Below are 11,435 nucleotides of genomic sequence, written 5' to 3'. Positions count from 1 at the left end.
CCTGTTCCCTGTTCCCTGTTCCCTGTTCCCTGTTCCCTGTTCCCATCCCCATCCCCATCCCTGTTCCCTGTCCCCATCCCCATCCCTGTTCCCCATCCCTGTTCCCTGTTCCCTGTTCCCTGTTCCCTGTTCCCTGTTCCCTGTTCCCTGTTCCCTGTTCCCTGTTCCCTGTTCCCGTCCCGCCCCTCCCGCCCAGCCCGATCCGCGCGCGGGCAGCGCCCCCTGGCGGCCCCGCGGCCGCGGTTGCCATGGAAACGGGCGGTGGCAGCATGGCGCCGCCGAGCCCTGAGGGGACAGCGGGGGCCCGGCGGGGACAGCGGGGGCCCTGGGGGCACACCGAGGGCCGGGGGCACAGCGGGGTCCTCGGGGCGCGGCGAACGCCCGGCGGCCGGTGCGAGGCTGCTGCCGAGGCCGGAGGGCACGGCTGCCATCCCACCGTGAGCCCCCACTGCCACCGGGCACAGGGTCAGAAACCGGCCTGGCTCGGAAGGGACCTCAGAGCTCCTCCAGTGCCACCCCTGCCATGGCAGGGACACCTTCCACTGTCCCAGGCTGCTCCCAGCCCCGTCCAACTGGCCTTGGGCACTGCCAGGGATCCAGGACCAGCTGCTCTGGGCAAACTCTGGGCACTCTTGCCTCTTCAGTTTGGGGAAAAGGCCCTGATCCGCAGCACATCAGTCCTCCTCAGCTGTTCCTGCTTGTTTTGGGAACACCCATGCATGTACAGCCTTTGGCTGGTCTTGGTGGCAGCCAGGGACCAGCCCCAGGGCTCCTCCAGTTGCTGCTGCCAAGGCAGTGCCGTGTTTTTCCTGCTGCCAAAAATCACCTTCCTCCAGCAGCAAGGGGCACTGGGCTAAGCCTTGTCCTTCCCATTCCCTGGATATCCCATGCCATGCTCCCTGGCTGGGCTGCTGCTTCCATGCACCAGGGTACAAGGCAGTGACATCTCCATGGCCAGCCTGTTCCCTGCCCATGGAGCAGATCCTCCAGCATTGTCCCAACACCTCCACCACTGTCCTGGTCTTCACTGAGACCAGCAGCTGGAACAGCAGCTCCTCCTGTGCTCCCTGCCTGGGCAGGACGGCTGGTCCTGTCCCTCTGATGGGATTCAACCCCAGCCTGCAATGAAGGAACAACCCATGGGCTTAAATAAGAACAGGTTAATAACTGAAATGAAGTAAAATATAATAACAATAGTCATAATAATAGTAACAGTAATGAAAATGAAAAGGGGAGAGATAATAAGAGGAGAGAGAGGAATAAAACCTGAGAGAAACAAGTGATGCTCAATACAACTGCTCACTACCCACTGCCCACCTGCCCCCCAGCTTCCATCAACAGCCCCCAGGTGACACCCCCCAGTTTCTGTAGTGTGGAATATTTCTGTGCTGTGGAATATCCTCTGGCCAGTTTGGGCCAGCTCACCTGGCCATCACTGACAGAGAATGGGGTTTTGGAAAGTCCTTGCTTTAGAGGAAGCACTCAGCAGCAGCTAAAACATCACTTCATCACCATTATTCTCATTCCAAAACCCAGAACTGTACCAGGTACTGGGAAGAAAATTAGCTCTACCCCAGACAAAACCAGGACACCCTCTGCCATGTGAGGCTGGCACCAAAGCAGACGAGGGCAGGGGCGGTGCAAGTCCCACCCCTGAGGCTCTGATGGAGACACTAATCCAACCTCTGCTTTGCCAGCCTGCACTGGCTGCCCTGACCATGCTCCAGCAGTCCCATGGCACGGGGCACCCCCTCCTGCTGCTCCCCAGGCAGTGCCTGAGCACAGCTCTCCTGCCACGCTCCCAGTGACTGCCCAGCCCCTAAACCAACAATTACCCTGCAGCTCCTGCTGCAGCCTTGGCCAGACTCCTCTGTGTTTTCCCAGGACCAGAAATCACACCCTGGACCAAAGGGAAGCACCTAAAAATGGTTTAATCACAACCAAGTCCTTTCTGCAGGAAGTTTGGGGTTTGGGAAATGCCTGCTCAGTTTTTGTCCTGGTGTATCTTGGTGTTCTTGACTCATCTCAAAAAGCCTCTTGTTCTTTCATCACTTCTCCCCTCACACTGGAGAATAATATTTTCACTGACACGCTGAAATTAAATCCCGATGTTTCTGCCAGCAAAGCTTTCAATAACTCGCTTATGTTCCTGGATGGAATTGCCTGGCAGGCTGTGCTTGGGGTGAGGGGGAGTGTGGAGAAATGTCCCAGAGCAGCCCCAGGCCACGCTGGTACCAGCAGAGCCACAGGAGGGAGGGCACAGAGCAAGCACAGGCAGGGTGACCCCTCAGCAGGGCACCGAGGGGATCCTCCATGAGCCCTGGAGGAACCAGCACTCCCTGCTCAGCACCTCGCACATATCCATAAAGCCCAGATCCTTCCAGGAGACCCGAGCTGCCTCCCAGTCTGACAGTGGGTGAGGGGACACCGGTGTCCCTGCCCCTCTGGCACGCTGGGAGGTGCAGCAGCAGACCCCAACGTGCTGTGGTGCCAGATTTAGTTTTGAGTTCCTCGAGCTCACAGCTTTCCTGCTGCACCACAGCAGGCCAGGCAGCACCTGCAAGTCCTGATGATTACAGGTGCCAAGCACACTCCCAGGTTGCCACAGCGCCAGGCAAGGGCCCGGGGGAGCAGGCCAGCCTGGGGATGCTGAGAGCCAGCACGGAGCCAGCACGGAGCCAGCACGGAGCAGGGGATCCCTGCCAGCCCCGTGGTCCATCTGGCACACTGTGGAGCGGGCTGGCAATCCCCACTCTGCAGCAACCTGCCTGGCAAGCTGCTGGGGACTCAGCGAGCCTGGAAGCCACGGGTGCCCATCTGCCAGCCTGGCAAGTGCCGGGCAGTGGAGGAGCCCCAGCTCCCAGCACCAGCAGGGTGGAGCTGGGAGGCAGGAGAGCATCCTGCAGGCCACTGCCAGGAGCCTCAGCAAGCTTGGCAGGGGCTGGAGAGCTCCCACCACTCTTAGTCACTCTCATATTTCAGGAGATCACTGTAGGGAGAAAGCTCCCTTGCACATCACAATTCTCCAGGCTGTAATTCCAAAGTTTTCCTGGAAGCACCTCTCCAGCCAGGTCACCTCAGCCCTGCTTTACAGCATCTCCTGAGGCTCCAGGAGCTGCTGCTGCACTGCTGGCACTGCCCACACCTTCCACACCCCCTGGACACTGGTCACCCCTGTCCCAAGGCTCAAGGCTACCACTTCAGTTCTCCTGTCAGCACATCTTTGATGGAGACTCAGCATCTCCTGTGGGTTCTTACATCTGCAGAGCTGGACTTTCTGAAGGCACAAGTTGTTGTTAATAAACAATGGGGAAATAATACCTGTTTCCTCATATCCTCAGGAGTGTCACGGTCATTTTCCTTTGGTTTTTCCAAAACAGCACAGACAGCATGTGAGGATCTCTGGGTGTTTCAGATAGCTATGACCATCTACCAAAAAGGCTCTAAGTAGTCTCTGCATTAAATGTAGCTGAGTCTTAAACTTCTGATGGCTCACAAATCTTCAGCAGGATGGTACCAGTCAAGCCCAGATCCTGCAGACATAGCATACATGACTAACCTGAGGCTGTGGTGTGCTCCTTTGGGAGCAGAGGCTCTGAGGGTGCACAGGTTCCTCTGGGCAGTTCCTGCAGGTGAAGGTGGAGCCTGAGCCAGCAGGTCTGGCAGTGCTGGTGTCAGCACTGACCTCCCTGCCCAGCAGGTCACTTCTTCTCTTAGGTTCAAACCAGCCCTGGTTCTGCTGCTCTCCTTCAGAGGAGCCTTTCAGAAACACCACAGGAGATTGGCAGGACTGGGGCTGAAAATTTGTTGTTCAAGCCCTCTCAGCTGCCATAACTCAGCTGGCCTGGACAGTCCCTGTCCCCGGTTTGTTCAAAAACCCCACCCTTCAGTGAGCAGTGTCCCAGGACACCAGGCAGGAGACCTGTGTGCACTGAGGAGAGCTGAGCCCTGCTCCTCAGAGGGATGTCAGCCTTTCTCCAGCCCTGTCCCTCTGCTCCAGAGACAATGCTGCTTGGCCTGAACACCCCTGGGAGGTGAAACCCCCTCAGACCTTGGGGCCAAATGATCAAATTTAAGGTCTTCAGCACAAGGCCATGCTGAGCAGTGAAGGACAACACTGGCATGGTGCATAACTATCCCTTTGCTTCCAGCTGGGTTTTGAAACAACACACAGTGTAAACTATTTTTTTGAGCTTTTTTTCTGATCAATTCTTGGGAACTGTGTCTCTTTCCACCTCCAACAGCCTGAATCCCTGCCCATGCTTCTGGTGGCTTCAGCTGCTGTAAGGATTCCTGTAATGAGGAGAGAAGAGACCATCTGAGCCACGCCTGAGCCACGCTTCCCAACAGCAGTTGCTGATAATTCGTGCCACGATCAGCTGTGCAATTTGGAGATATTTCACCTCGTGAATGCACTGTCAGGGGGACAGGATTGGGCAGCCAGAGCTCAGCTCTCCCCTTTACACCAGGCAGGAGTCTCCTGGAGAAGGTCTGTCAGGATTTACGGCCTCTGTGAAGGGGCAGGAGTTGGATGTTTGCTGTTATTATGGGCTGTATTTCTCTCCCTCAGCAGCCTGCAGCTTTTACCCCCTGTGGCAGCTTGCTGCTTCCATTTCTTGCTGGAGCCTCGTGGGATGGGAAGAGCTGGGTTTGGGCTCACACAGCCTCACCCCTCCTCTCAGGGAATGCACAGCACCATGGGGAACATGAGCTGACCAGGTGGGACCACACGGCCAAAGCCCCCTGGGGAACCTGAGTCCTTCTGTTCCAGCCTGCCCATCCACCTGGAAGGTACACAGCACCTCACAGGGGGCCACGAGCTCAAGGCTGGGAAGAGTAGCAGTAGCACAACCCAGTCCTGGACCTCTTCTCTGAATTCCAGGTGAAGAATTGCAATCAATGAACCACTCGTGTTAAAAGTGACACCACCCACCCCACACCTGTGAGTATTGTAGGGCCAAAACAGACAGCTCAGTCACAGAGTAAGAACTGAAGGCTTTGTCTCAGGTCTGTCTGTTCTGGATGTCCCCAAAAGGCTTTTCTGCAATAAAAGGCACATCAGGAAGAAAATGACAGGACCACGCAGAGCCTGGAGTGCATAAGGAGAGCCTGGTTCAGTTGCTGCCTCAGTTTCCTCCCTCGGACACTAAAAATAGTCCAGCCCCAAAGACTCAAACAAACTATTTCCTAATAAGCATCTGTACCCCATCCCAGACCAAGCTCTCCAACCCTTCTTCTTTTCCTTTTCTCCAATATGGTCAGGTCCAAGGCTTTTCAAGAATCAGCTTCAGCTTCACCCACCCCTCCTTCTGGCACCCCAGAAGGGAAAAGAGCACTTCATTTTAAAATCCTGATATCACAATTCCATCAGTTCCATCAAATAAGCTTTTTCCTACCCTAGGTTGGAATTTTTGTTTCCCTTTTCTAAGTGTTTTCTCCCCCTTTCACCATCCTGTGCAACACTTTACCCTGGAAAGGATGAAAGCAAGACCCCAAAACCGCCTTTTCTTCACTGCCAATTTGGTCCCATTGGAAATGCAAAAGAGAAGCTTCTCCAGGCATTTTCCCCCTCATTTCACTGAAGGCCCTGTGGCAGGGGAACATCCCTCTGAGCAGCTGTGCTTCCAGGCTGCTCAGAGTGTGTCCTACCTGCAGGAGCAGATGGAGGCCCATGGCACCTGTGAGGCGTTCATCTCCTATCTGTTGTTCTCTCTCTTTTTCATGAGCATCATGTGTTTATTCCCCCTTTCACACTCACAAGTCCCACTGGATTTGCCCCCTGTTTTGCCTTACTATGGCTCTCCCATTTTCCCCATATTTTGATTGAACTTACACATCAGCAGATCGTTCTGTCTAGGATTTTTTTTATGGGCTTGTTGCTACTCCCTTACTGAAATTCCCCCAGGTTTTTAGCTGCTCACAGTGCTTCTCTTCCCGTGCTTAAGCTGCCACAGCTGCTCCCAGACAGTCCCTTGGAAAGTGTCTGATCTCTGAGCCCCTCCTGGAGCTCATCCCATCCTGCCCTTCCTGCACAGACACATCACATTCTTCTGGATTATCAGTGGGAAATCACTGCTGGACACACTCCACGATGCCACGAGCAGACACAAGCTCAGCTCACCACTATTTTGCCCCTAAAATAAGAGCTGCTCCTTAGGAGGAGACAGAGCTCTTTAAAAAAAAATAGCAATTTTTTTATTTTCAGCCACTGCATGAACACTACTCCAGTGTCTTCTCCACCACAAAATTTGGGTCATACAGGACCAGGGGACGACCAGGGGAGGACCAGGGGAGTTTTTGCTTCTTTCACATCAGTAGCACCACCCACCTCCTGTTCATCTAGCTTATTTCCCTAATTTTTGGCAAGCAGGAGCAGGAACTCAAGGCACTGGCAGTGCCCATTCTCCTGCCTCCCATAGGCCAGCACAGGCTCCAAGGCTCCATGTTCAGCATCCTGCAGATCTCGTGTCTCTGGCACAGCTGGTGACACTGTAATAAACACTGAAACTAATAGCAGGTATTTGTGAGCCATGTTTTGTTCTCTGCAAAATGTTAATAGAGAAAAATCTGCAGCACTGTGCCAGGAAATCTTTTTATATCTTATTTCCAGACTACCCTAATATCAATTTATATCTGCAATTCAATTAATGTTCTAGGAGAGGCAAATTAGCATCCCCAGGTCCCTCCTGTCTCAGAAAAGCAAGTTCCCATGGAGAGAGAAGTCTGGCACAGCCTCTCTCATGGGCTCAAAATTGATCAGGGCAAGACCCCAAACACACAGAGATCCCCTAAATAACCAGGGGATGGCTTCAGACATGCCTTGAAATACTTCTTGTATCATAAAGCAGCACTTAACCCCTCCTGAAATTGGTAGAGGGGTGCATGACACTTCACTTGTAAATCTGCCTGCTAATAAGTGCATCAAGCTTGAGCTCTATAGATTTTAAAACATGAATCAGATCAGATGATGTCACTCAGCTGTGCATGCATCCAATGGATTTTATGCTCATGGAAGCAGCAGAATGCTGCAATTTTAATTTAGGTGGAACAAGGGAGCTGGTCTTAAAAAATAATCAGGGCCCGTTTTGAGCCTTCTGAGGACACTGCCTCAAGTTGTGCTAGGGGAGGTTTAAACTGGATAATAGAAAAAAGAGTGAAAGGGTGCTTGGGCATTAGAAAAGACTGCCCAGGGCACTGGTGGAGTCACCATCCCTGGATGTGTTCAAAAAATGTGTGGATGTGGCACCTGGGGCCGTGTTTTAGGAGCAGCCTTGTAGGGAATAGGACAACCCCACTTCCCTTCAAAATTCCTGCACAGCACAACTCACCGCAGGCAGGGGTTTGGGCAGAGGCAAAGCCCTGGAAATTAAAAAAACTCCTCATTTAAATCTCCTCAGCATGCTGGCAGCGTCCCGAGGAGAGCAGAGACGTTCCTTAGGAAAAGTGCTTTTGAAAGCAAATAGCTCCACTTCCATACTGAACAGGCAGCTCTGAGTTCCTGACCTGAAATAGCCCCGGGAGCCATTTCCCAGCAGGATTGCACAGGAACCTCCCCTTTCTCCAACACAGGCTCTGTTTTTATCTGTATTGATGGGCAATGAATAACCCAGTGCACATCTGCAGGAAAACACAGGATGCCCTGGAAAATGCTCCAAGCCCAGGATCTGCCCATGGCCCCCGGTGCCTTTGTGTGTGTGGGAGCTGTGTCCCACAGAGCCTGGCCACCCGTGAATATCCTAATGAACAACTCATCAATTAAGTCACCAAAATGATTTTCCAACTGGCTTTGAGCCGAGCACGCAGTCAAGGACGTGCTGCAAGTAGTGATGAGGAAAAGGTAAAGACAAGGTGGAAATGGTTGCCAGCTGTTGATCCAGGGAGTGAAAAGCTTGGTGGGAACAAGGAGCCTGCAGGGGGATCCAAGCACTTCCAGCCCCACAGGAATGACCAAGGGCTGGCCCTGCTTTCCCACCATCACTGGGTGTAGGATTTACCACCTCAGGGAAAATTACTGATGTCTCTTGACCTGGGAGAGGCTCATCACATGCAAATGGGAAATAATTCTATTTAATTTGAGCGATATGAATGGGCTGTATGGCTATATATATAAAAAAGAACCAAACAACAACAGAAGGACTGCAAAATTAAAGGCAAAAGTAACTATTAGAGACCACCTACTACAAATTTTATGAGTTACAAGTCTCACCCAAATGCTCTCTACTGAGCCCAAAGACTGCAGGGAAGCTGAATATTTCAATCCTGTAAAACTCAGCTGCCAGAAGAAAGGGACCAGCAGGGCCACTGGAAGGGGTGGGATCCACCATGATCCCCCCAAAATGAACATCTTTGAGTGAGATGGAAACCCTCAGGTCTCTGCCAGTCTGAGGTGCAGGTTCCTCCCAAGGTTCATGCTCCATTAAAAGATATAATAGACAATTCAGGCCCAGTGGAGAGGTGAAAACATGGTCCACTGTGCTCTACCTCCAGTGGAACAGGCCTGAAATCATTTGGAGAAAGGAAAACCCAGAAATGCAGGGCAAGTGTTTCTGCAGATCCAAACAGAAGCTCAGTATGTGCTATTTAAATGCAATCCCTGCTCTAGGGCAGGAATTCCTCATTTAGACAGGATCATTGTGAAGGGGTAGAGCCCCAGAGTGAGATGCTCAGTTTCCCTGGCCGTGTCCAGGCCACCCCTGGCACTGACATCTCTCCTCTCTCTGCATCGCCCCCATTTTCATTCCCAGCCCCTCCATCTCATTGCATCTTGCAGCTACTTCCACACCAGCAGGGCACACATCCATGGCAAAGATCCTTCAGCTTCCTGTGCCAAGCATGAAGAGCTCCTTGACCTCAAGTCAAGGAGGTTTTCTAGCCCCCAGAAGACTTTTGTAGCTTTTCTTCCAGCCCTCTTTGTGCATCTACAAGCCCTGTCAGAAGCTGACAGCAGAGCTGCTGTGCTGTTCCTGGAATAGCTTTTCCAACGCCGTGTGAAGGATCTAGGTCACTCCTGACTCTTTGCTATTCCCCTTTTTATAAACCCAGTGTCAGGCAGAGACACAGAATGACTCTGAAGCTGCCCTGAATGATGCTTTGTGAGACAGACTCTCATCTTGGAGTATGCATTTTCCAGGCTCCCAGGGTGGGTTTGTGGATGGCTCTTTAAATACAGCAGCTGGACTGGGGCTATTTAATGGCCCTGAGGGTCTGGCAGCCATAACCTGCCCTGCTCAGGATTTTTGTCACCTGCAAGCGTTAATGTCGATTTTATGATTGTTATCATCTTTACTAAAATTACTTCACAGCTCAGTCTTTCTAATTTCCAGTCCCAGTAGGAGCAGCACCTCTCCTTCATCTCAGGGTGCTGGCATTGGTCAGAGGCTCTGTCACAAAGCCAGGTGCAGCTGACATTTAACATGCCCAGTTTACAGCATTAATAATGTCCTTGCTGGTTCTGAGTCCTCAGGGATTTGTATCCAGCCTCCCGACCCCGCAGTGCTGCCAGGGTGCTACTTAGAACTGCTGGGACATGGCCTGAATGTGTCCATGGGATGTTTTCACCAGCCCCAGTCTCACGAGTCTGTCCAGCCAGAGCCACTTTCTGTACCAAAAGCCATGAATTTTGCCAGTGTTTAGCTGCAGGAAATCAATTATCCCTCCTACCATCTGATTGTGGTTCATGGCTTCCTTTCTCAAACCATTATAATTTTGTAAATCCACAGATCCTTGGGATTTTCCAAGTTTTCAAGGCTTGCTAAATCTCTTGGTTCACAACTCAAACTTCTCAGCTGACACCTTTGGGTATCCCAGGTTTAGACTTTCCACGGCATCAGCATGAAAAGGTTGGATGTCACTGGGCTTGCCCCTCTTTAGTGCAACATGACAGATTTTCCAAGGAAAACCAGCTGAGCTGTGGCAGTATTTCACAGAATCACAGAACCACAGATTGGCTGGGTTAGAAGAGACCTTAAACACCCTCTGGTTCCACCCCTGCCATGGCAGGGACCCCTCCCACTGTCCCAGGAGCTCCAGCCCCAGTGTCCAGCCTGGCCTTGGGCACTGCCAGGGATCCAGGGGCAGCCACAGCTGCTCTGGGAATTCCAGCCCAGCCCCTGCCCACCCTGCCAGGGAACAATTCCCAATTCCCAGTGTCCCATCCAGCCCTGCCCTCTGGCAGTGGGAATCCATTCTCCCTTCTCCTGTCACAGCAAGACACATCCAACCTTCGGTCACAGGTGGACTCTACATCCTGGTTTGTTGGTTATGTATTCCTTCAATAAGCTAAAATAATTAATATTATTTTTCATCCTAAAGGGATATTCTGTTCTGGAGGGACTATAAACTGCAGGAGGATGAGCCCAGCCAGCAGTTGATGAAGGAACTGCAAACTATTTGCTGTATTTTTTAGGGAGAAAAATGTAGTCAGAAAAATTGAATGGAGATGGAGACATCCCAGTAAAACTTTGTTTTCAGATACTCACATCATTGAAAGGAGAGGAACAGCTGGAATCCATCCTATTTCACTGGAATAAGAGGAGAAGAAACAGTAAATTGATGATCCTAAATTGATATGTATGTGTCAAAGAGCAGTAAGGGCAAACAAATAGCAACATAAATAATAACATTTTATATTGATCAGTGACTACAAGATGACCCTGAATCTAAGTAATGCCAGAAATTCAATGGGAGGTTTGAGAAAAGATGACTCAAATTGAATCAATACCTTGAGCTGCTTCCTTTGTCCAACAGTTTATTATGATTCTGAAAAATCTCTCGCTTGAAATTTTTTACAGTAATTCGAGAAGTTGAGCAGGTGCTGTGTTGGATAAAATAGAAAAAGGAAAGAAGGGAGAAAGTGCATGAGGGGGACTGAACGTGAGAACTCCTAAATTAAATTAAATCAAATTAAATTAAATTAAATTAAATACCTCAAACATTTTCAAAGTTTAGGTGGGAGTGGAAAGGTCAAAAATTGATGAAAATTTTCACCCAGCTCAGCCTCGCCAGGTGTCAAAGGACGGGATTTGGGGAGGTGATTTGTCACTACAGGACACGTGAAGGCACAACCTGAGCCGCTGCTATTGCAAAGATGAAAAAGAGAGAGTTTATTTTTTGACTCCAGCATTTATACTTTTCCAAAGGTGACAGTGGGTTGGAGGGTGAAGGTGCCACCTCTCCAACGACACTGGACAAACTACTAGTACATCATGTTTCTCCACCTCTATGAAGGAATGCAAAACAATAGGTTGTTTACAGAAAGTTGTGTCAGAAAGTTCTCAAGCAGAATGTAAACTCAGAAGGCTTTAGAAAATCTTAAGAATCAGGGCGACAGTGATTTACACTCTGCCACATCCCTTGGGAGGTTCCCTCTGCTCTCCTGGCAGCAGCAAGGCACAGACACCGGGCACAGAGCAGTGACTCACAATTATTGAAGCAAA

Source organism: Lonchura striata, chromosome 23 (assembly GCF_050655825.1).
Source record: "Lonchura striata isolate lonStrDom1 chromosome 23, ASM5065582v1, whole genome shotgun sequence".
NCBI lineage: Eukaryota > Metazoa > Chordata > Aves > Passeriformes > Estrildidae > Lonchura > Lonchura striata.
This window is presented reverse-complemented; position numbering follows the sequence as displayed.